The 27,044-nt window shown below is 44.0% G+C and overlaps 1 protein-coding gene across 3 annotated transcripts in view; it reads right to left on the bottom strand.

Annotated features, from left to right (window-relative positions):
* The window catches only part of Rab3GAP1 (RAB3 GTPase activating protein subunit 1), a 358,494-nt gene that overhangs the window by 297,760 nt on the left and 33,690 nt on the right, over positions 1–27,044 (bottom strand). The gene's annotated exons all lie outside the window — the stretch shown is intronic.

Here is a 27,044-nt window from a genome sequence, read left to right as displayed (position 1 = left end):
AGACCTTTGTAAAGAGAAACATTACGACATTGCAGCACGAGACTGGGAATTCGCAGATTGACCATGTTTTAGTCGAACTCATGCCTCGCAAGCGCAAAGACAGAGTCTTTTTATCCTGAATGTGTATAGTTCTCCAAAGCAGCGCAAAATCAACTTTGGTGATCTTTTCACAAAAACAAAGGTTATTTCAGAAAACCGTCCACTTTTGATTTTGGGCAACTTTAATGCGCATCATATAGCATGGGGTTATAAATTCACCCAGCTTAAGGGGAGAAATTCGTGAAATGAAATTCAACAACATGAGCTGATCGTTATTAGGGACCCAATGCAGCCAACGAGGAAAAGAAATAGTGCATCTCAAGACACGACGCCAGATATTACCCTGGTAAACAGTGCCACCTCCGCCACGTGGTACAATACCAGGGAAGACCTAGGTAGTGATCATAGAACTTTAGAGATTATAGTTGACAATGGCTAGCCGGTGCTCAATAAGAGAAAAGTTAAAACTGCAGATTGGGTGTCCTTTAGAAATATCGGGTCGGAACAGGACCTAATATATATTAACGATGGGAGTAAAGGGGTGATCCAGTCGGTTCAGGACGCTACCGAAGAGATTGATGCTGACGACGAGGAAGTTGTTGATTGACATCTCATAAGCATGTGGAAGAAAAAGAAAGAGAGCGAAAAATCCGTTGGAAAAAAGGAGACAAGGATCTTTGAAAAGAGGTTGCCGCACTGAACAAAGAGATTGAAGATTATGCATTGGAACTCAACAAGCAAAAGTGGGGTAGTATCTGTAATCAGATGGATAGAGATATTGGTAGTGCTTGAACATGGAAGCTACTGCAACATCTATTAGACCCAGAGAAAACCAAGTCGGAAGCCCGGCAGCAATTTCAAAAGCTTGTGTATAAATATGAAGGTCAGATGGCAGAATTATTAACAGAGGTTAGGGATCGCTACCTCAGCTGCGCTTAATTTCAAAAGCTCCCTGACTGCGCGGGTTCAGAAAACACGGACCTAGACAGCCCCATCAAGATTGGAGAAGTCAGGGCTGAAATTAACCGACTTAAGACAAAAACAGCTGCCGGTCCGGACAAACTCAACAAAAGAATGCTCAGGAATCTTGATGACGGCTCCGTTCGTCAACTTGCAGCTTATATGCAAGAATGCTGAGACAAGGGACAGATACCGCAAATTTGGAAAACGGCCAATGTGGTCTTCAATCCTAAGCCAGAGAACAAACCGAGTCTTGAACATCTCAGACCCATTTCCATCACATCTTGTGTAGGAAAAATGATAGAGCACGTCATCCAAACAAGACTGACTAGGTTCATGAAGGATGAAAACCTGTACCCTGATACTATGATATGCTTCAGATCCCACCTATTTCTCTCAAATCGATTTTCTCTCAAATCGCACAGCCACCATCAGCATGGGAAGGCAGTCGCTCAAAAACATTAAATTAGATAATAAAGAGACGCCACAAAGGTCTGTACTCTCTCCGACTCTTTTATATAGCGATGATTGGACTTCTTGAGAAGTTGGAAGGAATCGAAAACCTAGATCACACAACATACGCAGACGATGTGACGCTGTGGATAAATAGAGGTAGTGACGGACATATTGAAAGCACACTTCAGATGGCTATAGATACCATCGAACAATATCTCGAACCACTAGGGTTGAAATGCTCGGCAGAAAAATCAGAGGCTCTTTTTCTACCATCACAAAAAAAGGAAAGAAACAATCCCCTCAGACGGAGTTGTGACATTGCTTTACAAGTGAATGGCAATGCTATTCCAACCGTAGACAGTATTAGAATTCTAAGGATGTGCACACAAGCAAATGGAAAAAACACTGAAACTATCCGAAGACTTGAAGCTAATGCGAACCATACGTGCCGCCTACTTAAGCGCATTTCTAACAAGAATGCGGCGATGAAGGAAGGGAATCTTTTAAGGTTGGTTCAGGCTATCGCGATAAGCCATGTACTATACATTGCCCCTTATCTTAAATTGGGTAGAGCAGAGAAAGATAAAATTGAAGCCATTATAAGAAAAGGCATCAAAACTGCGCTAGGGTTACCCCCGAACACCTGTACGGTTAAATTTCTTTGGCTGGGCGTCTCCAACACTTTGTACGAGCTAATAGAAGTCGCCACGATGTCACAGAACCAAAGGATTTTGACAAGTAGAACCGGAAGAAAAATCTAGGAGCACTTAGGATGCGAGCCCACAGAGTGTTCCAGACAGACATCTAGCATATCTAAATCAACTAGGGCGAGGCTAAAAATTACACCGCTGCCAAAAAACATGCACCTGGAGTTCCACGAAGGCAGACGCAAAGCTAGAGCTGTAGCCTTGCAGGCAAAACTTGAAGGTTGATCTGGCATGCTTTACACGGACGCTAAAAAATGCAAAAGAAGGGGAGCATACACAGCAGTAGTGGTTTGCGAGAGCAGCAACCTGGTCTCGTCCTTCACTTCTAAGAACACAACCACCACAGAGGCAGAAGAACTTGAGATTGCTTTGGCAATAGCAGAAAAAGGCACACGAGTGATTGTTAGCGACTCTAAGTCAGCCATTAAAAACTATGGTATGGGCAGGATCTCTGCTACAGCCGCCAAAATTCTAAGACAAGGACCAATACCTGCAGAGCAAATCTCACTGATATGGTCCCCGGCCCATAAAGGTCTGAAGTGGAATGAGAAGGCGCACGCCATCGCCCGAGGGCTCACTTTCTGGTCGATCAACGCTGACACGCCGCCTTCGCTCGAGCAGCCGCTTTCCACAATAGACGAACTACGAAAGTTTCAGGAAATCACCTCACATTATAAATTCCACCTGAAGATTTATCCAGAGGCAGCTAAACAGCTGAACAAAAAGGAGGAAATTATGTGGCAAAATTGCAAACCAGGGTGTTTCCGAACCCTCACCTGTACAGTAGATGGCACCCGGAAGTGTTATCTCCAGATGTGCACACTGCAAGAGCACTGCAGGTTTAGTGCACATAGTATAGACCTGCCCTTCCTACAATGACCCAAGTAGAAACGTAGAATTCTGGGAGGCCTTATTACACAGCCGCGATGCCAAAGAACAGGGACAAGTCATCGGTCTCGCCCTGACCGCCGCCGAGTCCCAAAGGATTTCGGCCGATGGCTAGGGGGATGATCGGGGGCAGAGGCCAAAGCCTCCCCCCCCCCCCCTGTCATTCTAGACAGGTGCAAATAAATGATATTTCTCTTTCTCTCTCTACCAGGCTGATTACCTGTAGATGAGGTCCAAGACATTGAATTTATTGATAGTAGTGCACAGTATTCTTCCGGGAGCTCCGTGAGGGATTTTCGTTCATGCAGGGAGAGTGCAGCGAAAGCCAGAAGTTATGGGTGGAGCCACTAGCCCGTAGCATGGACACCAAACAACACCCTGGTAGTAGGCAAGTGCGTACTGCTGCTCTTTAGGCGCGTCACTCCGATCGCACTGGCGGATTCTATGTTGACGTCTCAAGCCCTTCCACTTTGGCTCATTACACGGCCACTGTGATCACAAAGAGCCACCACGTCGATGGCTTCTCCTTTAAAGCCGACAGTGCAACTCATGCAGGAGAGGTTACCATTGCTTTGGCTCCCTCCCATAACACTACTCACATTATCTTAACAGACTAACTATCAGCCTTTTCTCGATACATCCAGAGTTCAATCACCCTATTGGCTGCTCATCTCTTTCAAGCCGCCTCCTGGTGCTCTATGCCTCACTCCGTAAGAATAGTAAGGACTCCAGGCCACACAGGTCTTCCTGGCGATGAAGGGGCCAATGTCGCTGCTCGCGCTTCTTCCCTCGGGGCCGCTGCCCTTCTATATGCTGAGTCGGATCCTGGGAACTCCAGTATGACATGATACCATGATAATATAGATTATTATCACACCAACTCGCACCGACTTCACCCTGGCCCCGCACGTGGTCGGGCAAAAGCGGACGCACGACTGTTACACCGCCTTCAGACTAACACTTTCCTTAGTCCAGCGGTCGCCCGGCACTTCATACCGGAAATCTCTGGCACATGTCAACTTGTCAAGTGTTAACCGACACCTTTCACGTCGCTTCGTGTCCTGCTACTCCACTCCCTTTCTCATCCCTCTTCCCCATCCTCTCTAGAGAGGCTTGGGAGGAGTAGCTGCTCGGCTGCTCCACCTTGGATGCACAACGCTCCTTGGTGGCGCGCGCCCGGGCAGCGGCGATCTCCAATGGCGTCCCGGACTAGGGACTGCCACTCAGGTGTACAAGAACTCTATAGTTCATTTCGAAATAAACAGTTTACCACCACCATCACGAACATGTAATGTTGAGCAAATGTCACGCCATATTTGCCTGCTACATTTATCCAGGTAGCGCCGAATATGACGCTGTGTTTATCGCCAGGCCCGGAGGACTTCCAGACACTTTGTGTGCAAAGCTTTTCTTTCAGCTCACTTGTGAATAGCAAGCAGTCTTTCAAACACCTCATAATTTCATGGAAATCTTCCGTTTTTAGTTGAAACATGTGTGCATTCTTTTAGGCAATGAGCCATCATAGCGAGTAATTCATCATCCTTGGTAGCGGAAGTAATTCTCTTGCCTGCAGCGTCTTTGTACTCATTCCAATCTGTAGATCTCGTGACGGCTCTCCATGATGACATATCCATATCAGCAGCTGATATCATGATTGGGTAGTGATCACTCCCGCGTGTTTCCAAGTCGGTGCATCAGTCAAAGCTGCAAGCAACTAAACTTGTTACAAAGGTCACATTGATGCTGCTGGTGGTCATGGTGCATCGCAAGTAGGTGATGCTGCCCTCATTTAGAGGTTCATTTGAATGTTTTGAGAGCAGCTCTTCAAGCTTAGCTCCTCGAGCACAAGTGTTTGAGCAGCCTCAAACTTTATTGTGGGAATTGAAGTCTCCGCAAATGATGTGTGGAAAAGGTGTCCTTGAAATAAAGTTTTTCAAGCCCTGAAACATCAAAAGGACTGCCTGGTTCCAGGTATTCTCCGATGAGAGTGTATTCTTGTTTACCTATTATTGTTATGGCACACACATATTCATTGTCGTTTAGGGGCAGAATGTCTATCTCAGAGTCTGGAATGACAATACAAAAGCCTATGAGTAATCTGCTGATACTGTCAGGTCAATTTGAGTGATGAAAATAGTATCCGATCATTCTAAAATTTGGGTCGTCGCGCGATTCAGAAATGATGATGAATGGTATTCTCGCACGAGTCACCAGAAGTTTGAAAGCTTCGAGCAAAGGCCGTGAGCGTTCCGCTGGAATATGGTGCATGTGCAAAATATTCTGTTGATGATCAGTTCAGGTGAGATGTGATTGGGGAAGTTATAATTACAACTACGAGGAAGTACACCCCTGCGGAGCAGAAGACGTTGACACAAACGGCTCCATTGTAAGAATTGCTTCCACCTCTGGGAGACTTCTTGGCATGAGATTTACGTGGACAAGAGTTTTGAGAGCTGCAAACAATATTAGAATCAGTATGCATGCAAAATCTTAGTCTGTGTTTCCGTGTTGCTGCCTTTCACGGATACCCCTGTCGTGTTGGGGTGACTGAGACTAGTGACAGCTGTACTCAACTGATCGATCTTGTGAGACACATTGCGGTGGTTTTGAAAGATGCGACGAGCCAGCAGGCTTCCCATGTTTATTTTTGGTCACATCAGCGTACGAGTCACCAGATGCCTTTTGGCTTTGTGATGATCTTTCCTGGAAAAAGACTTTCATATTCGTAAATACAACTTGTATATTAGGTGGTGGTTCATTGCGCCTTGGCTGGCACGTATTTGGACAGCCACATTATAACCAGATGCTTGTCAATGCCAGCCTGTCATGCCTGAGTAAAACCGAGAAGTTGGCAATAGCAATACTACAGATCGTTTTCTCATGGGCACCACCGGCACATAAAGACTGTGGTGCCACCTCATACCAGCCTCGCCCTTCTCAGCCATTGAGCTTAGTGGAGAGTGTCCTTTCTAACAGTTTCACTTTACTTGGAATTTCACGAGTCTGTCCATGGAAGGTGCTTTTTAGAACACATAAGGGCGTTTTTTTTCCTGCTTTTCCAAGCCCTTGTGCGTCCAGTCCACAAGGGCTGGGAATATCGATATCTACTGTCCATTGTCATAAAAGTAAAGCTATCTCTACATTAATCACCCTAGGATATGTCACTTTGGACATGGCTGAATGAGAACAGTTGTCTATAAATGGAGGGCACGGCGGCATTCGTCGGAGCAGCATGTTTGATTCTGCTTGGCTTGTTGTGCAGGTTGTATTTTTGATCCGACCGCTGCCATGTGCCGAACAACCCGCTCATTCTGGGCCTGCGCTGTGGACTGCCGATTTATCGCACAAGTGGAAAACGCCTGCACGGACTGATCATCTTTTCATCGACTCAGCGGACGGGACACCGAATTGGCTGCACAACTCGGTGACGTCGACCATACAGGATATAAAGTCTCCGGTCGAGCCCTGTCCTCTCAGAGGGCACGGCGGCACTCGTCGGAGCAGCATGTTTGATTCTGCTTGGCTTGTTGTGCAGGTTGTATTTTTGATCCGACCGCTGCCATGTGCCGAACAACCCGCTCATTCTGGGCCTGCGCTGTGGACTGCCGATTTATCGCACAAGTGGAAAACGCCTGCACGGACTGATCATCTTTTCATCGACTCAGCGGACGGGACACCGAATTGGCTGCACAACTCGGTGACGTCGACCATACAGGATATAAAGTCTCCGGTCGAGCCCTGTCCTCTCAGAGGGCACGGCGGCACTCGTCGGAGCAGCATGTTTGATTCTGCTTGGCTTGTTGTGCAGGTTGTATTTTTGATCCGACCGCTGCCATGTGCCGAACAACCCGCTCATTCTGGGCCTGCGCTGTGGACTGCCGATTTATCGCACAAGTGGAAAACGCCTGCACGGACTGATCATCTTTTCATCGACTCAGCGGACGGGACACCGAATTGGCTGCACAACTCGGTGACGTCGACCATACAGGATATAAAGTCTCCGGTCGAGCCCTGTCCTCTCAGAGGGCACGGCGGCACTCGTCGGAGCAGCATGTTTGATTCTGCTTGGCTTGTTGTGCAGGTTGTATTTTTGATCCGACCGCTGCCATGTGCCGAACAACCCGCTCATTCTGGGCCTGCGCTGTGGACTGCCGATTTATCGCACAAGTGGAAAACGCCTGCACGGACTGATCATCTTTTCATCGACTCAGCGGACGGGACACCGAATTGGCTGCACAACTCGGTGACGTCGACCATACAGGATATAAAGTCTCCGGTCGAGCCCTGTCCTCTCAGAGGGCACGGCGGCACTCGTCGGAGCAGCATGTTTGATTCTGCTTGGCTTGTTGTGCAGGTCAGTTTTTACAACACGCTTTCTGGATTTCGTTCAAGTTCGTACACTGTTATAGTGCTGCCGTGCCCCCAAAGATGTATTCATGTTGTCATAGATTGCTGGTCTGTTTTTCTGCTCCTTTTATGTGGCGATGTGGAAAGTAACCCTGGTCCCGAGATAGAACAAATGTTGAAGGATATTATGCTTCAGTTAAAAGAGCTAAAGGAAGCGGACACAAAGCGCGATGCCACACTTTCTGAGGTAAATGCGAAGCTGTCAAAACTAGACGAGGTTCTGAAAATATCGAAGGAAAATGAAGAAAAGATACAGAAGCTGGAAGGAACAGTACAGCGGTTGGAGAAGGCTTTGGCTGAGCAGGACCGGAGACTGAATGATTATGAAAATCGTTCACGCAGAAACAATGTAGTCGTCTTCGGAATTCCTGAGGAACCAAAAGAAACTAGGCAGGATCTAGAGGATAAGGTTTTGCGTAAGGTTTTCGGCGAAACACTTGGTGTTTCCGTCAGATCTGTAGAACGAATTCACCGAATAGGAAGGCTGCAAAAAGACCGCCACAGGCCAGTTATCCTCCGGCTGTACGACTACAACGAAAAAATGGAATTGTTCAGGAACTGCTCAAAGCTCAAAGGTTCTGAAGTGTCAATCTCCCACGATTATTCTCAAGCCACACAGCGCATAAGAAATAAGTTGTGGCAATCTGGATTACAGGACAAGCGTACTGGTGATAAGATGCAATTGGTGCATGACAAGTTGTTTCTAAACGATAACGTTTATGGGTGGGACGACACAGCTGGTCGCAGGGTGTTCCTACGTAAGTCTTCCCGCGCGGAAAAATGACAAACCCAAAATAAAACTGAGCATGCGCAAAAGGCTTTCCGATTGCTGTGCCTGAATGCTCAAAGTGTATGCAACAAGCAAGAGCAACTCGAGCACCTTTTGCTTTCTTACGACCCACACGTAGCAGTAATATCGGAGACATGGTTGCACCCTCAAATTCCAGATAATTGCATATTTCCTCCTTCACACACATGTTATCGGAAAGATCGTCAAACAAGAGGGGGCGGAGTTGCTATCCTTGTTAAACGCGAGGTATCGTCCGTTTCCTTGCCTGATATTAATAGCTGCCACGAAAGTGTTTTTTGTAAAGCTGTAATTGCTGGTAACCCTATTATTATTGCGGGAGTCTATAGGCCCCCTGGCGCCCCACCGGCTTTCTTGATAGACCTGTACGAGCACTTAGAAAAATACCGAAATCAAAACATTATTATTGCAGGTGATTTTAATATGCCAGGCATACATTGGGAATCGATGAAATGTGGTTCTATTGATGTGCAGAGTGCTGAAATATTACTAGACATGTCGCTTGCTTACTCCCTTACGCAAACAGTTCTTGATCCTACGCGCGTGACAAGTTCAGCTTCTTCAATACTAGATCTCGTTTTCTGTTCCTCAAGTTTTGAATCCTGTATGGCAACAGTTTTAGATGGCATTTCTGATCACAAATTGGTCAATTTCAATTGTTCTTTACCTCGTAGAACAAGGTCATCTAGACCTGAGCCCGTAGTTGTAAAACAGTATTCTGCTGCAGACGATTTCCAGATTGTTCACTACCTAGAAGAAGCTTTGCTATCATTTTGCGACGGCAGTGTTAACTCGCTATGGACACAATTCAAATTTTATTGCCACTTCTGCATTCGCAATTTCGTTCCAGATAAACTTAAAAAAGTTGGCCGTACAAACCCCTGGATAACGCGCGATCTAATTCACCTAAAACGCAAAATTAAAAGGCGTAGAAAGCAAAAAATAGCTAATGATGTAGTTCTGCACGATCTAAGAGATACTTTAGCATCCAAGTTGAAGGAGGCTAGGGAACATTATTACACCGAGACACTAGGCCGCTTTGCGGCAGAGAGTCCCCGAAAATTTTACCAGTTCTTGCAAAACAAAGACAACCGTATCCCTGATGAAATAATGAACGGAGAAACCACTGTCACAAATAAAAACGAAATAGCAAACGCATTTAATTCCTACTTTCAAAGCGTTTTCTCAAGACCACAAAACTTGAGTATTATGACGGTGCCAGGTCCTTCAAGTCTAATAAATATATCCTTGGAAGGGGTGACAGAACTATTATTGCGGCTAGACGTAAAAAAATCGACCGGCCCTGACGGTATCCCAGCTGTTTTTCTAAAGAGGTATGCTGAAATTATAACTAGATTCCTAGTAATAATATTTGATGTTTCGATTAAAACTAGTTCAGTGCCCGACGATTGGCTGCTAGCACGTGTAATTCCGGTATTTAAGAAAGGTAACAGATTATTAGTCAGTAATTATCGACCAATCTCCCTTACCTGTATTTGTTGCAAATTACTTGAACATATTATAGCGAAATATTTAAATACTTTTCTTGAACAAAATAAAGTAATTCACAGCGCGCAACATGGCTTCCGACGGGGATTATCTACCACCACACAATTATTAGCAACTGTTAACGAGTTCTCCAAAGTTCTGGACAAGTCTGGACAGGTTGATGTCATCTTTATGGACTTTTCCAAGGCCTTTGACAAGGTCCCGCATATTAAGCTAATAGATAAGATGAAGGTTATTGGCATTCCTCCGGAAATAATTAACTGGGTCATAGCATACTTAACGAACAGAAAACAGTACGTAGATATAAACGGTTTCACCTCTGGGTATTTGGGGGTGTTATCTGGAGTCCCGCAAGGGTCAGTTCTCGGGCCTCTACTATTTAATATTTATATTAACGATTTAGTTCAAGCCATCCGACCTGGCGTGTCTGTTAAGTTATTTGCAGACGATTGCATAATTTTTAATACCATAAATTCTATCTCTGACCAGCATGACTTGTGTGAGAACTTAATCTACATAAAAGAATGGTGTAAAAAGTGGGAAATGGTAATTAATTTTGAGAAAACTGTATATTTATGTCTGAGTAACAAAATCCGAAAACTGGAGTTTACTTATAATGTAGGTGGATACGCTATCAGGCAAGTAGAAGAATTCAAGTACTTGGGCGTAACGATTACATCGAAGCTTACCTGGACAGCACATATTGATGATATATGTTCTGCTGCCAGGAGAAAATTAGGCTTTCTAAAATATAAATTGGGTCGTTCTTCTAGTTCACTAAAACTTAGAGCCTATAAAGTCATAGTTCGTCCTTCTCTTGAATATGCCAGCATTGTGTGGGACCCCCACACAGCTGGTAATATACAGAAAATAGAAAAAATACAACGATTAGCTGCTCGATTTATATACAACCAGTATAGATGTCGCGATTCGCCGTCAGCCCTGTTGCAGGATGCGAACCTCCAACTTTTGGCCGATCGAAGGAAAACTGCACGGCTTAACTTTTTCCGCCTTTTATACTTTTCCAGATCAGGATTGCACGCACCAGATTACATAACACAGGACACAACCAGGTCTTCACGTCATAAACATAGTCGTAGCATTACACCTATATTTGCACGCACTAACATTTACAAGTATTCATTTTTCCCGAGAACTGTCTCTGATTGGAATGCTCTGCCCCATGATTCCCCTATGCTCAACACGCCGAGATGAAACTATACCCTTTTTTTGTTGCTTAAGTCTGCTTCTTTGCCTGTATTTGTCCCTTGTTTTTCACGAGTTTTTAATGTACATGAATTTTGTTCTGCAGTGAATGTATACTGCAGCGGAAGTGTATGTATGTAGAAGAATTTTGTACTGTATTGCCCTCTCCTGCATGGACCATACTTGGTCCGCAGTATGTGATAAATAAATAAAATAAATAAATTGTAACTTTTTTCGAACTCTTTTTATGCAGTCGTTACATTCTGAAAGTATTACTTTGTGGCACTTGTTAAGACTTCCGATGAGCCTTTCTAGGCAAATTTCTGTAACTCTAGTTAAAGATTACCTGCAAAAATACTGATTTTTTGCTACATGTCTCCTGCGTCTTCATTATAAGGCACTAGCTTCAAACACAAAACTGACAGCTCAAAAGTTGATCTGCTTTACACTCTACTGATTCAACAATTATTTTAAATTGTCTCAGTGCCTATAACTTTCTTTTTTTCTTAGCATCACAAGCTGGCTTCTAGCATGAAATCAATGCCCTCTATATTTATAATGTTGTATGCCAATTGGTGATCTATTAGTACTTCACAGTTAAATTATTTATACCACATAAAACTTGACCTGCACTTAATTATTTTAGTGACTAGCCCACAGTAAAATCATGATAAGGGAGACACTCTTTTATGAATGCTTGAGAAGTTTCGAAGGACATATATATATATATATATATATATATATATATGGTACACTGCTTCATGCAAAGGTGCAATAAACTACACATAAAACATGTATATAATGTACAAAACCAAACGAAAAGAAAGGTGAATGGAAATTTGTGGTCAAGTGAGAGCACTGAATAAGGGCAGATTTGAGTAAGTACAGCAAACAGAAAGATGCTCCCACGAAACAACTGCTTAGCCAACTTAAATGACATCGGCTACATTGAGTGAGCAAGCAAAATGCTAGAAACTGTAAGAAGCGGATTTTTTATTTACAACATAATGCCACTTTTCTTTACAAAAAGCTTTTATTCATAAATTAGTATTATGTTTGGCACCAGCGTGAACTTTGTCAATTTTAGTTCCGCTATATGTCTTAACAGGATGAGATTATAGAAAAAAGAAAAACTCAAGTGCAAAGCCTGAAACTCGAGCTTAATTTTGTACCTTCAAATACACTTGTGACCATCCAAATAAAATCTGGTGCAGTGGATGCAAACAAAATGATTGGTTAATTTTTTTTGTATTTCGTAGATAGGAGCTCCAGAGGTAAAGCTTCCAGTAAAGGGTCCTCAAACCTCTCTGACTTCCGAAATCTATGACATAGTGGTAGCTGTACACTAAAATATATTGAGCCTACAACTTCAGTAACTCTTCAAGACAATACCGTGACCGCAAAGTTAGAGTCTTGTGATGAACAACTGTCATCACACCTCACCTCCAGATCTCTAAATCCACACTGTACAGCAAAACCAATACCACGGCCACTAGATGAAAGAGCGCACGGGTACGGCCCGCCGCGTGCTCCAAAACCGGCGTGACAGGTCTTGTTCCCGAACTGCCGCTGCGGCGCCACAGGGGGGGGGGGACAGTTTTCGTGAGCGCCCATAGAATCGGATGCGTGGCGCGCTTGCGGTAGTTACGATTGAGCGTGTGAATCCTTGTGTGACCCACGAAATCTTCTTTTAATATCTGTCTGGTGTGTGCCCACCAGGTAATTACCGACCTTGCTTTTAGATACCTGCAGTCCTTGTAAATTTTTGGAATTGTTTTACCCGAGATGGAACCTTGCACACCGATCAGTTTTCGCGGAAGTAAGAATTGTGAGCACATTTTACTCGGATCCTACAAGATCACAACAGATCTGGAAGAGCTACACCTTTGTAATGCACCTAAATTAACTATACTAACTGAGTATGTCGCTTCAGAAAACGTTGCTTCAGATTCAATAATTTCATTTAGAATATGTAACCTCAGCAACTACAGTTGCCACTGTTCCTTTAACACAAAATAAGATAGACTTCTCACTTCCTCCAAACACGTTTATAGTATTCATACAATGCAGTATCAGATGCAGCAGCCACGAAGTATACTTAGCATGTGTGCGATCTCATAACAGTGGACTCAAACCTCTTTGAAATTTCCGTGACTGTAATTTCAACGCTGGCAATTCAGCGAGCACGTCTCAAGTGAATAATATGAAAACTGTGAGACGAAAAGAGTGATGAAATGCGGCAAAATGCGAACACAAATGCTTGCATTCCTGCACTTTTGAATGTTTTCTTCTCTTTCCGTCTCGATGGTCTTAGGATAATGCAACTAATTCAACATTGAACACATATTCGGAACAAGATGCGTGAAAATATTTTATTTATTCTCAATTTAAGGCTGATCCTAGCATTCCTGGCATTCTTAATATTTTTTTTACTTCTTTACAGTTTTGCATAATAAAGCGACTTGACAATTGCTCCAGCTTGTGCGCCCAACTTTTGGCTTCTGTGTCTATCGAAAGTAAAACCATCTGTTCGGTCTTTTCATGTTAGCCTCTCCACAGGCACTGGCGAATGCCGATAGCACTCTAACACGCTTGTTTTCTGGCAGTCTCCGTCATGCGGTTCTGTCGTCCATTACTGTTTGTTCTACTATGTATTATCGACAAATAGGCACCTGTGCTCGCTCAGATGAAAGCACGTCATGTGCACTCAACTGCCCTACAGCAGCCGTGGTTTTGCGATGTGTAAAGATAATGAAAACGTGGTTGTCACAAGACCCGGCTGTAGTATTATATATATATATATATATATATATATATATATATATATATATATATATATATATATATATATATATATATATATATATATATATATATTGTGAGGAACCGGTTTATTCAGCCAGGCTCGAGCTAAATCACACTGGTGATGATATTTACAGATGATAAAGATGTACAGGTGATGATGATATCTAAAGAGAATGAAGTGTCATTCGCTTGTCACACTCACACTAAATCCCCCGTGCGGTGAAAGCGGCCGCCTGGTCGCTTGACAGGATTATGAAATGCGTCATGCATTTCATAATACTGTCGGCTTTAAACGAGACATGTGCACTATCTCTGTCCCTCGGCAACGATGATCAGGATTAGTGCTAAGAGGAGAAACGCAGTAATTGACAGGAGATGTCTATTCAACCACCGTGTACGGCCCAACGAAGCGACTAATGAATTTCTCGCATAAGCCGGGGACGCGTAGTGGAGTCCATAGAAGAACTTTGTCACCAGAGGAAAAACTCACAACATGGCGAGATGAGTCGTAGCAAGATTTTCGAGTGTCTTGAGAGAGGCCGGTGTTAACGCGGGCCAGGTGACGGCAGTGTGTGAGACGAGATAAAGATTCTTCAGAGAAAAGAGCCATCGAGGGTGCAGGGGCCGAAAGGAAAGAGGCATCCAGAGAGAAACTCACCGAGCTACCATGGAAGAGAAAAAATGTAGAAAAGCTGGTAGTGCGTTGAGCAGCCGTATTAGAGGCGAATGTCACGAAGGGTAGAATTGCATCCCAGTTCGTGTGGTTGGGGTGAATGTACATGAGGATCATGTCCGATAGGGTCTGATGAAACTGTTCTGTCAATCCATTGGTCTGCAGGTGGTAGCTAGAAGTGGTCTTGTGAACAGTGTTCGAGGCACGCAAAACTTGCTCGACAATGGAAGAGAGAAAGACTTTGCCACGATCGCTCAGGAGAATGCGTGGAGCTCCATGACGCAAAAAGATGTGGCGAAGAAAGAAATCGGCGACCTCAGTGGCAGTCCCAGATGGCATAGAAGCTGTTTCTGAGTAGCGGGTAAGGTGGTCGACGGCCGTGACAATCCAGCGATTCCCACTGTATGACATAGGAAGAGGGCCATACAAGTCGATTCCAACTACTTCAAAAGGTGAGGCGGGACAAGGAAGAGGTTGCATTAAGCCAGCAGGAGCAGTTGTCGGTCGTTTTCGCCGTTGGCAATGGACACAGGAGGCAACGTACTTAGCGACGACTGAAGAGAGGCTAAGCCAAAAACAACTATTTCGCATTTTTTCGTGTCTTGTGATAGCCTAGATGAGCGGCGGTTGGATCATCATGAAAGGCTTCCAGAACTTCACGTTGCAGAGAACGTGGGATGACAGGTACCCACTTGTTGCCATCGATGTGGTAAAGATAGCGGTATAATGTACCACCGACAAGCTTAAATTGTTTGTCGACAAAGTCTGGCGTTTGGAGGAGTAGTAGAGCCGGTCAAGCGGTCAACATTGGTGCGCTGGTTTTGGTCGACACGTTGTTCTGAAACAAGGATGGATAGGGTGGTAGGTGATGAACTTAGCGCTGCGATTGGAGAGGTGCTGTCGTTTTGGAGTATCGATGGTGACTGGCCTCCGCTAGCAAAGTACAGTGCGATAGAGCATCAGCATCTTCATGCTTCTTCCCAGATCTGTAGGCGACATCAAAATCATGCTCTCGCAAGCAAAGCACCCAGCAACCGAGGCGACCCGATAAGTTTTTCAGCGATGAAAGCCAGCATAGGGTGTTATGATCGGTAACAACGGTAAAATGATGGCCCTGAAGATATGGTCAGAATCTTTGCACTGCCCAAACAACAGCAAGGCACTCCTGCTCGGTGATAGTGTAGTTCTTTTCTGGAGCAGTAAGAACACGACTTGCGTAAGCAACGATACGTTTGCGTGAGTTTTTGTCACGCTGCAAGAGTACTGCACCTGGACCATGACTACTTGCATCGGTGTGAAGGATGGTGGGTGCGGTTGAATCGAAGTGGCACGATACCGTATCCGACATGAGGGCTTGCTTTAATGCCGTGAAAGCACTTTCCCAGTCTTCGGACTAAACGAAGGGGACGTTCCTTGCGAGGAGTTGATGGAGCGGAGACGCAAGTTCCACGAAGCCATGTATGAAGCGCCGGAAGTAAGAAGATAACCCAAAAAAAGCTGCACAGGTCCTTTTGACGTCGTGGACGAGAAAAATCTAGGACGGCGGCAAGCTTCTCGGGGTCTGACCGAATTCCTTCTTTGCTGACTAGGTGTCCGAGAGCCTTGATGGTCTTGCTAGCAAAGGTACATTTCTTTGTAAAGGTACATTTCTTGGTGTTAAGCTGTAGACCGGCTCCGGCAAGGCATGTGAAGACTTCGTTGGGACGTTGTAGATGCTGCGAGTACGTGGATGCAAACACTACTAAGTCATCAAGATAGCACAGACATGTTTTCCATTTCAAACCAGGCAATACGCCGTCTATCATGCGTTGGAAGGTGGCGGGCGCATTACAGAGTCCGAAAGGCATCACATTAAACTCGTACAACCCATCTGGCGTTGAAAAGGCGGTCTTCTCTTTATCAGACTCTGAAATTGATGTCTGCCAGTAGCCTGACCTAAGGTCAAGGCTAGCAAAATACTCTGCGCCCTGTAATGAATCCAGTGCATCATCGATCCGAAGGAGAGGATAAACATCCCTGCGCGTTATTTTGTTTGGCGCACGGTAATCCACGCAGAAACGCACTGTCCTATTTTTCTTTTGCATAAGAACAACTGGGGATGACCAGGGACTAGAGGAAGGACGTATAATGTAGCGTCGTAGCATGTCCGAGAAATTTTCTCGTCAAATAGAGAACGGTGTCTATTCAACAGGGTGAGCGAATCTTCAGTTTGATCAGGTGTTAAGTCAGTGCTTATGGTTGCCGACACAGGTGTGGTAGAGGCATCGAATGGCAGTAATTGTGACTTTGAGACATGGTTGTGGTTGTTGTTCGGAAGAGTAACAATCGCAACAGGCTCACTGTCGACCGTGCAAGATACTGTTGAGCCACAGGGGAGCAGTATACACTCAGGCGTTTGATTTATGACAGTTAGGTAGGTAGACCCATCGAAGAAGCGAATAAGCCCTGGTGTGATCACAATGCCCCTACGTAAGGTATGGTCGTAAGGGAGAATTAGTACGTCACCATCCACAATGTCGGTGCAATTAACACTTATAATTTCTGCGATGTATGACCGAAGTACATAATCTGACCTGGCAACAAGGTGGATGCGTCCATTGTGTTCAAGCGGAGAAGAATCAGTGGCATTTAGATGCAGGAGGCGCTGATGACAAGATATGAAAGCGCACGTAGAAGACAAGAAATCACACCCCAGAATGAGAGCGTGGGTGCACTCACGAAATACCGTGAAAACGATGTGATGACGAATGCCTTCAATGCAGACAGAAATGGTACACTGTGCAAGTGGACGAATGAGAGCGTTGGTCGCAGCATGAAGACGTGGGCCGCCATAAGGTGTGGTGACTTTTCGAAGGCGGGAACAAAAATTAGCATGAATAATCGAAACAGCAGCGCCAGTTTCTACAAGAGCCTCAATGCGTACACCTTCTACAAACACTTCTATGAAATTCGATGGCCGCTCTGGAGGAATTGTTAGCTGTCCGGTGAATGCAGTTTCCTTTCCTAAAACTGCATTGGGGAGTTTTCCGCGTGAGCGTTCGTGGAATGGGAGGCGGACCACAGAGGCGGCACTGAACGGCGACCTGTGGCGAGGCGTACGAGAATTCCGAGGCATGTCAGTATGGTAGGTACAAGACAGTGAACGGTACTAGGACGATTGGGAGGATGGTCGTAGGTAGTTCATGGTCGGACGGAAGCTTCGATGTTCTTCAGGAGCGTAGCCGTGTTGCTCGTCTTGTCGGCGCGTTCGACAAAACCGAGCAACATGTCCTTGATAGCCGCAGTAGTAACAGATTGGCTAAGGTGGGCGCTGAGGTGCGTAGTAAGGCGGTGCACGCAGTGGCGGTGACAACGAAGCCACAGGCATATGGTCTGCTGGTGTAGGCACAGAAACGGTGGGTGCGGCAGAGAGCACGGCAACTTCGGCGTTTGTGCGCGTCTGGCACACGCAGAGACCGTTAAAACACGTCAGATGCGATGCGGACGCGATCTCTTGTTTAATCAGGTCTCGCAAGCTATATTTTGCAGAAGGGAGAGGAACTTCCGCAGCGCAGGAAGAGCAGAGGCCGTGAAGCTCTTCACGAACAATGTCGCGAATAAGCGCACGCAAATAGCGGGGTGCAGGCAAGCGAATGTCAGTGGCATCGTAGCAGAGGCGAAGAGACTGAAGCTCGACAAGTCGCTGACAGGTGGTTATCACATCCTGGGTGGTGGCAGAATTTTGCGTGGCGAGGACATTGAAGGCGATCGTGTTAATGCCTTTAATAATGTGACATATTTGGTCGTTCTGAGATACGACGGTATTAACACGCTTGCGTAAGAGGTGTAAGATTCACCCGGAAGCTGCGTGCGTTCACCGAGCTTCTTTTTTGCTGCCTCAGTGCGAACTGTAGGGGCACCAAAAGTATGATTAATTTGCTGATCGAAAGTGTCCCAGTCGGGAAGATCCAGGTGGTGGTTCCAGAACCAAGTTTTGGCAACATCAGACAAGTAAAATGGGACGCTGTGCAACTTCTGTGGATTGTCCCACCTGTTCAAATTGCTGACGAGGTCATAGTTCTTGATCCAGTCTTCTACATCATCGCCTCGGATACCGTAAAACACAAGTGGATCACGCAGATGAATGTTGTTGAGCGGAGCGGGTGGCGGTGGCTGCAGTAAGATGGTGACGTTGGATGGGCCATGGTTTTCTTGGGCCGCCATGGCAGGGGGTTGTATGCGACGACCCGAGCGGAGCTCCAGCGAGAACAGGCGAGAGGACTTGGGGAAATGAAAAGCACCGTCCACCACTTGTGAGGAACCACTTTATTCAGCCAGGTTGGAGCCAAATCACACTGGTGATTATATTTACAGATGATGATGTACAGGTGATGATGATATCAAAAGAGAATGAGGAGTCATTCGCTTGTCACGCTCACGATGTGTGTGTGTGTGTTTGTGTGTGTGTGTGTGTGTGTGTGTGTGTGTGTGTGTGTGTGTGTGTGTGTGTGTGTGTGTGTCGCACATACATAAATACAGCTTGAGTTTAGCCCTGCAGACTCATGATTTTGTTTCAGGAGTTGAGGCCTACTATTGTCAGCGTCATTGCTCTAGATAAGCCACTCCTCGCCATTATATATATATATATATATATATATATATATATATATATATATATATATATATATATATATATATATATATATATATATATATATATTGCCTTGCCTAGAAGGAACTATCAAGAAATTTGAATGGCACTTCTAATGGTGTATATTTTCACAGCCTCTTTAATAAAGTTACGAGGAGCGCGTCACCATGTTTGTAGAAACCAATTTTATCTAGCGTTTGAAGCTTAATTACTTTCCGGCATGCTATCACGTGTAACGAAATAACATAAAAAATATTGAAATTATGTTTCTTCGATACGCTTTGAGAATATAAAAACTATAAATGCCTATTGTAAAGTGTCCAAAAATTATTTGTCAAGCATTCCGGCTGAGAAAACACGAAAGTGTGGAATAAACGTCACAATAATCAAAATATCTCAGTTTAAGACATCTCCATAAATAGAACAATGACTTTGTCAAGCATTCAGTGCCATATCAGTCAGCTACATGCATTGTGGATTTTTCTGTCAGCCTCAGAGCAAGAAGCTGGTTCTTAAAAAAAAAAAAAAAGTCAGGTGCTCTGCACGCACAGGAAAAATCAATTGGCTTTTTAACTAGATAGCACCTCGTAGCCTACTAAATATGTGATATGTCATCGCTGTGATAAATGAGATAAAAAAAAACACTGATTAGAACAACTGAGTGGGTCACTGTTGTGACAAACACCAGCTAATTTGCTGCGGCTGCTGCCCGAGGGAGCTGCTGCCCGAGGGAGCTGCAGCCACTCGTTTCTCCGTCCCTCCCGTCCCCACCCCGTCGCGCTGCAGCGGCCGCAACTGACCCTTCGGGTGACACGCGCTCTCCCAAAGAAAGCGGCTCGACACGGCAGGTCGTACCATGCGCTTTTTCATCCAGCGGCCGTGTCAATACACCAAAAGAAATGGTTCCTCTATGTTCTCAACGAAAACTTTATGCAAAGATTAGCAGCACACAAGCGAACCTTACTTTCTTTTCAAAATTTACAGACAGCCTTTATAATGCTGTCAACAAACCGCAGGAAAGCTTTTACTTAAGAGATGACAAGTGCAGAAACCTGCAGACATCATGAGGCACAAAGAACAGATTGCAAATGTCAAAAGGAGGCCACGTGATAATTTATGAACTTCTCACTATGGTTTCCTTATGCTGCATACTCTGCCGCAATCTCCAAAGATGATCCTTGCAGCACTATATACAAAATGTGTGTGTGTGAGTGTGGACGTGAATACGTGTGTGCGTGTACATGTGAGTGAGTGAATGAGTGAGTGAGTGAGTGAGTAAGTGAGCGAGCGAGTGAAGCGACTTAGGGGCCCTTTAAAGGACCACTCACCAGGCTCCCAAAATACAAAAAAAAAGAGCGCAACATTCTTTCCTGATCTTTCTCGTCCTTCTTGGCGCACTACTGCGACGTTGACAGTAGTTCCCATGACGTGTACATCGTACAGCCTCTCAGTTCATTGATATAAGCGAAATATCACATGTGATTTGTCTCCTGCACTGCTTTGCCATGCAGCCACCCATGCGTTCTTCTTTGTCTTGCCTAAATATCGCACACGATCAACCGATCAAACTTCATTTTTTGGGTTTAAAGGTGCACAAGCGGCGATAACAGCTTGCAGCCGGGAAGCGCGAAATCCTGATAGGCTCAAGCGCTTAGTGCTGATACTGTTCACGTGCATTCAAGAACTAAAGGGCGAGGAGAATGCATCGTGTGTGTAAAGGAGAGGAGAAACAAAACCACCCCGTGAAAAAGCTACCATGGCTTTTTCAGGACTGTCAATACTATTAGAAAACAGCATTATCTCAGTATAGTTGAAAATTCACCGGAGTTCTCCTTTAAATGCGGGGGGAGTGGCCCTTTAACAGACTAGTAAACAACCCCTAGAAAATTTGTAATGAAGAATTAACTGCACACTTGTACAACGTGAACATGCTGCCACAAGAATTTTGTAAATAAGTGCTGCATTAAGGAAGTTACAGGGTATAGAACAACCCACTTCATCTCGTTTCAGTTTTTTGCTTGACCTTCCCGCACATCTTCATCACGTAGGCATGGCTTGTTATCGTGACTACCCTCACTTTGACAATATAACATGACGTCAGCAATTAAGTCATCCGTGCACAGTCAACAACCAAGCAAGACTTTCACCACAAGTTGCTAATGTCAGAATGACGCGGTGTAGAAGTGTGGTGCAAGGTAAACAAATATGCGCAAATGCAGCAACTGTGCAGTCGAAACCGCATCACCACTGGGCCAAGGCACCGCTTTATAGTGCAGCGGACCAAGTGATGAAGTCAATGCTAGGTAAAGTTGTCCGTGGGCAACTCTGCATCTTTTCGAGTGCAAAGAGCACTGTACATGTGCTGGAGAGGCATACAGGAACCGTTTTTCGAAATAGAGCACCTTTGCAACGTGCAGAGCTGTGACATTCATTTTTACTTCCTTTTATTTATTTACAAATACTGCAGGCCCTACTCATGTCCAAGTAGAAATGGGTAGATGAATGTCAGTAACAATATCAGATGAGGTTATAAATAAAAAAATATATATATTGGTAATCCAAGGCACAAAAGATGCTAAAATTCTCCACATCAATGCAAAATGTAGTAAATATATGACATTGATAGAATACAAGGCACAAAAATGGATAAATTTCTTGGCATTATTGAGGAACCTAATTAATATATATGTATTTAAAACATTTAGGAATCAAGAAAGCGTTAATTGACGAGATGGGCGAACGATTGTGTTGTGTCAGCATTAACCACATCCTTCGGCGGCTTGTTCCACAATGAAACAGCATGAAGAAATAATGAATATTGATGTATGTTGAGGTGACTGAATGATTGCCTGTCTTATTATGACGAGTACAATCAAAGTGCATGGACGGGTCGATTATGTAACGTTCGGGTGGTATTTTGAAGTGACCATTGTAGCTGATAAATGAATTTTAGTCGAGAGACTAGTCTATGATGAGCGAGTGTCTTTGGCTTTGTCTTATCACAAAGGGCAGATAAGCTCACCAAACAAGAATAGCAACAACCTCAAAGCTAGGTTGTTGCTTTCTTTCTATTTTTTCAAATTTTATATTTTTGATGCCGGGCCAAGACCAGGTCTGCATACTCTACGGTCTGATAAGGGCTTTGTAAGTTGTTAATTTTACAGAGGGTGTTGTATTACGAAGTTTGCATTTTTATGAATGCTAACTTTTTTAGGGCATTGCTACAGATGTTGTCTACATGGGCTTCCCAACTTAATTTACTTATAAGCGTGACACCCAGATATTTCACTTGAATAGTCTTTTTAACTCTTTCATTACCACGCCTATTCAAATCTATCACCAGTGATCAACACTTTGGATTGTCGATTTTGGCATGTTGAACTTCTTTCTCATGCACCCAGCCCTTCCTATTAGCTAGTCCAGCCCCCCAACTTTCACAATCAGTTTGAATTTGCCCATTTTGGCAACATTGTGATTTTTTACAGACCTTTTCATGAACCAATGTGCGTGTGTTATTGGGAAAATGCACTTGGCTGCTGAACTTAACAGAAGCGCATGCCCCTTGCTGTTATGCTATAGTAACATCAAATTTCAATAATCAAAAGAACCTTTGAAAATCAAATATCAAATTAAGGTGTCACCTTCGCAATCTGATAAGGCTGAGCAGTAATAATTGCCATAAATTTATACCATCTCTTCAACAGAGAGCTGTTGTTAGGAGTCGATGAAAATTTATTCTACAAAAATTATTTCAGAAGGTCCACCACCTGCGTAAAGTGTGGAGGTGGCCTTCTCAGCCAGTTTCCAGCAGCTTTCGTTTTGCTTGTATCGGTATATCTGACACAAGGCCACAGCTAGTGTCACTAGTCACTCCTATGGCGGCGGTGTCACACGTGCATGAGTGCGCACCTGTGCTGCAAAAAACATACGCCGCTGAAAACTGTCTTGCAACTGCACCTGAATTTAATGAGGAGGAGCTTAGAGTCCTTGGATGATAGCACCTCAGTTTCTTGTTTTATGACAACAATGTTTTGTGTCACCCTGAGACATCCACAGCTGTTCATGGGTTTGTTTTATTTACTGCCTCAATCTTAGCTGCTAACCTCTGTGCACAATCTTATAGCCACTCTGGTTACGGGCGAGGCCCACACATCGCTGTGGCACATTGTGCTATCACCGGCTGCAGAACTTCTTCTCATGACAACGGGGCAGCCCGAAACACTTTAGAACTGCATGCGATATTGTGTTTCTTTTTATACTTTGTGCAAAAATGCAAAAAAGTGTGCTCGGATGCATATATAGGAATGCCAACGTATGCGTGAGAAGGCACATGGTAAGAGGTGACGCTAAGCGAAACAGTGAAGTTCATAGAATATCTGATTTATAGAGGGATTATTCACATCACGGGCATCTATCTATATTCAAACACCTGCAGGCTTTTATCGCAAAAAATAAAAAAATAAAAACATTTTAATTGCTGGGAAATGTGCAAGAGTTCACTTGTTTCTCACGAAAAACCATGCAATGCTTGATCGCATGGCACGAGCAATGAAGTCGCACCTCGGTTCTGACTTTCTTTTTCTAGGTGAACAGAAACAATTAGTACAACATTTGTTATTTTTGATACTGTTCCTGGGTTATTTATCTTCAAAATATTTATTCTGAATTTTCTTCGTTTTGAATATTTGTGCATACATAGTGTTTTTTGTTGCACTGTTTACCAGCTGGGAACTGAAAATTACAGACATTTCACATTTTTATTTCTTCCAAAATGTTTTAATTGCGCTAGACCATATATTTTTTGGAAAGAGCATTTCAATGTGCAAACTTTGGTATGCTGCAATGCATGCTGGAGTACTTTTCAAACTGGCAAAAATTATTACCCCAAGACATAAAAAACAACCATTCTTGTGCGGTAACGAACATAAGTGCTATTAATGGTATACTAAAATGCTAATGGCTTTTCTTCGCTCGTAACTGTAATGGATGCAGTTTTTGATGCCTTTAGCTTCGATCACCATTTATCACACCAGGAGCAGATGGAATGCAGTGCATCGTTAAGACTGGCTTTGTCAGAATGCTGTTTAATGTAAGCATAAATAACACAATCATCTGCAAAACTTTCACAGGTGGCTGAACTGATAAGTAAAGATCATTTATGTACACAGAAAACAATAATGGTGCAAGCAACAACCCTTGCGGCACTACCGAATAAATATATAATGTGTCAGAAATGCAGTCAGCAACCAACACATACTGTTTCCTTAAAAACAAATAGCTCCTAATCCAGCAGACAATGTTATGATCAATACCGATAGTGTACAGTTTCATAATTAAATCAAGATGTGGTTAAATCATGACTGCTTTGAAAAAATCTTAAAACACTGCACCTTGAATTTGGCCTTTAAAGGAGCACCGACATCAAATTTCAAGATCGAGATGTGCCCATCATTCAATCACTTGATATAGGTCTTTTTGGCCAAATTTGAATGGCGTTCACCGCGTCGAAGTTATTTTATTTCTACGTCAAACAGCGTAGAAAAGCTAAGGAGGAAAAACAAAAAATAGACTGCCCTGCGACATCGACACTAGCACTACATGTTCGGTGTGATACATTCCAGAAATACCATCCTGAGTGACGATACGCTAGCAACAATGACGTCGATGATCTCCGAGTGTGTTTGGAGTCGACTCCCAGCCATGCTCTCACTAGTGGCTCTCCGTGCTGTGTTGAAGCATGCGTGCGATTCATCGTGTCGCATAAACTGATTTGCGTTGTGCTCCACTGCGTGTGAGTACGATCATTCAGAGTGACAATGCGTGCCAGAATGTCGGGGAACTGCTGTAGTGAGAACCTGCACGTCGAGGCGCGAAAAAAGCAGAAAGTGCGTGGCATTTCATGCCTTTCCAAGCCATGAACCTCATTGCAGCCAGTGGGTTGACTACGTACGCGCCGTTGGACATAGGGACTGGACACCTGTCAATAACAGCCGCATTTGCTGCCTTCACTTTGCAGAAAGCTGCTACAGGGTAAATCCTCTGTTGGCGAACTAGTTGGGTTTCACTGGCAGTACAAGGCCTCTTCTCGAGGCCGGGGCTATTCCTACCAAGTGCCCTGCTGCAGCTGAAAGCAGCGATTAAGTCGCAAAACGTCCGCGACATAAGGTGCGTAGGTGGCGTTCCTGAGCTCCGACAGTACGGCCAGGACTGATAAATAGATTGACTTTAACGCAGCACTTGTCAAGCAAGGATCGTCGCAAATCGCAACGATTCCCAACTCCAGGTTGCTGTCATCATCACTTGTCGATGTTGACCGAGACGACGGCGGGGACGATGATGTTGGTGACAAAGGCATGTCTACGCCTTCAGAGACACAGCTGGACTGACTGTACGCGCGCTCCTAGCAGACGAAACGCCAGTGTAACGTCACCAATTTTTGTGAAAGCGGCATCAGCTGTGCAGTGGCCTCAACGTGGCGGCGAGATAGCGCTGCCAGCACTACAATTTGGCGGGCTTTCCACACATTTTGAATCGAGTTCGATAGTGAATATATTATTCAATATTACAGACGCTCATTCGTCACTTAGATGCATTTTAGGTCGCGAATCGCTACTAGGGGGTTGATAGCTACTCGACGCAAAAATCTTGACATGAGTAAATTTGATGTCAGTGCTCCTTTAAAATTTAGTGAATTTACAAAATCACAAGTTATTTGTATGATGTGATTGCCGCGGCCTCCTGCACATATTGGCAAGTTTGTTTAGGGTGCCCAACAGAAAATTCAGAGCCTGCTTACTGGCCCTTCAAGGCCACTGGCCTAATAGAGAAAAAGCATCTACAAACTGAACAAGTGGTGAAAGATGGGCTAGTTGGTACATAACTCTAAAAATGAAAAACACAGTGTGAACAGAGGACGAAGGAAGATGAAACAAGGATGGGCACTGTGCTCATGTCATCTTCCTTCATCCTGTGCTCATGCTGTTTTTTCCATTTTTGAAGAAGTATCTACCTAGCAGATGACGTACAGGCATCAATCCACATCTACTCCTTTGCTCCAGAACATCTTGAAGTTGAATGCATGATCAACAGTTTTGACTTCAGACTAGTGAATAAAAACAAAACATGAGAACCAGCTGAAAGACTCCTTTACATGATGTAGGCTATATTTTACACTCTGCACAGAAATAAATGCTGTGAAAAAAAAATCACGTTTTTAGATTCTGTATTCATAATTAAAGGCAATAAGGTTTGCACCTTGAAGGAAAAATGTAACCATGCTAAATTTACTTAACCGTCAATTCATGGCATTGAACATGTTTAGGAAAAACGAAGACTATAAAAGTGAAGGGCTCCAAATTAATTTTGACCAACTGATTTATGTTAACAGGCATCACTATACAGTCGACTCCCATTAATTCAAACTTGAAAGGACCTCTGAATTTTGTTTGAATTATCAAAGTTTGAATAATCAGGAGTTTTCATATATATGGCTCTGGGCAAGGTGTCACATTGATTTGATCACATTTAAATCTTTTTAAGCGTTTTTTAAACCCTAACTGAACCCAATGTCACCCAATGAACAGAGGTCCACAGGTTTATTGGCCATTTATTACTGATCAGACCTCTTAAAGAAATTGTGATTTGCCACCTACTTCTTTGCTTTACGTGCCTTCAGCACAAAAGCTTTCCATACCTGTTGAGAAGCATCATGATCTACCTTGTGTGTGCTTCATTTACAACATTTGTTGGCAAAGCCTTTTTCCTTGATGGCCTGATGTGCTTATTTTTCATTTTTAGACTGTTAGGATTATGTAAGCACACAAAGATTTATATAGTAGTAGGACGGCAGCAGATATTTTCAGGTATGGAACCACAAAAACTATGAATCAACCGAATGATGAAGTTTGAATGAAGAGGCTTTTAAATATATTGAAGTAATGGAGGGCCAACCAAAAA

The sequence above is a fragment of the Rhipicephalus microplus genome, chromosome X (assembly GCF_043290135.1).
Source record: "Rhipicephalus microplus isolate Deutch F79 chromosome X, USDA_Rmic, whole genome shotgun sequence".
In the NCBI taxonomy this organism is placed as follows: Eukaryota; Metazoa; Arthropoda; class Arachnida; order Ixodida; family Ixodidae; genus Rhipicephalus; species Rhipicephalus microplus.
This window is presented reverse-complemented; position numbering and strand designations above follow the sequence as displayed.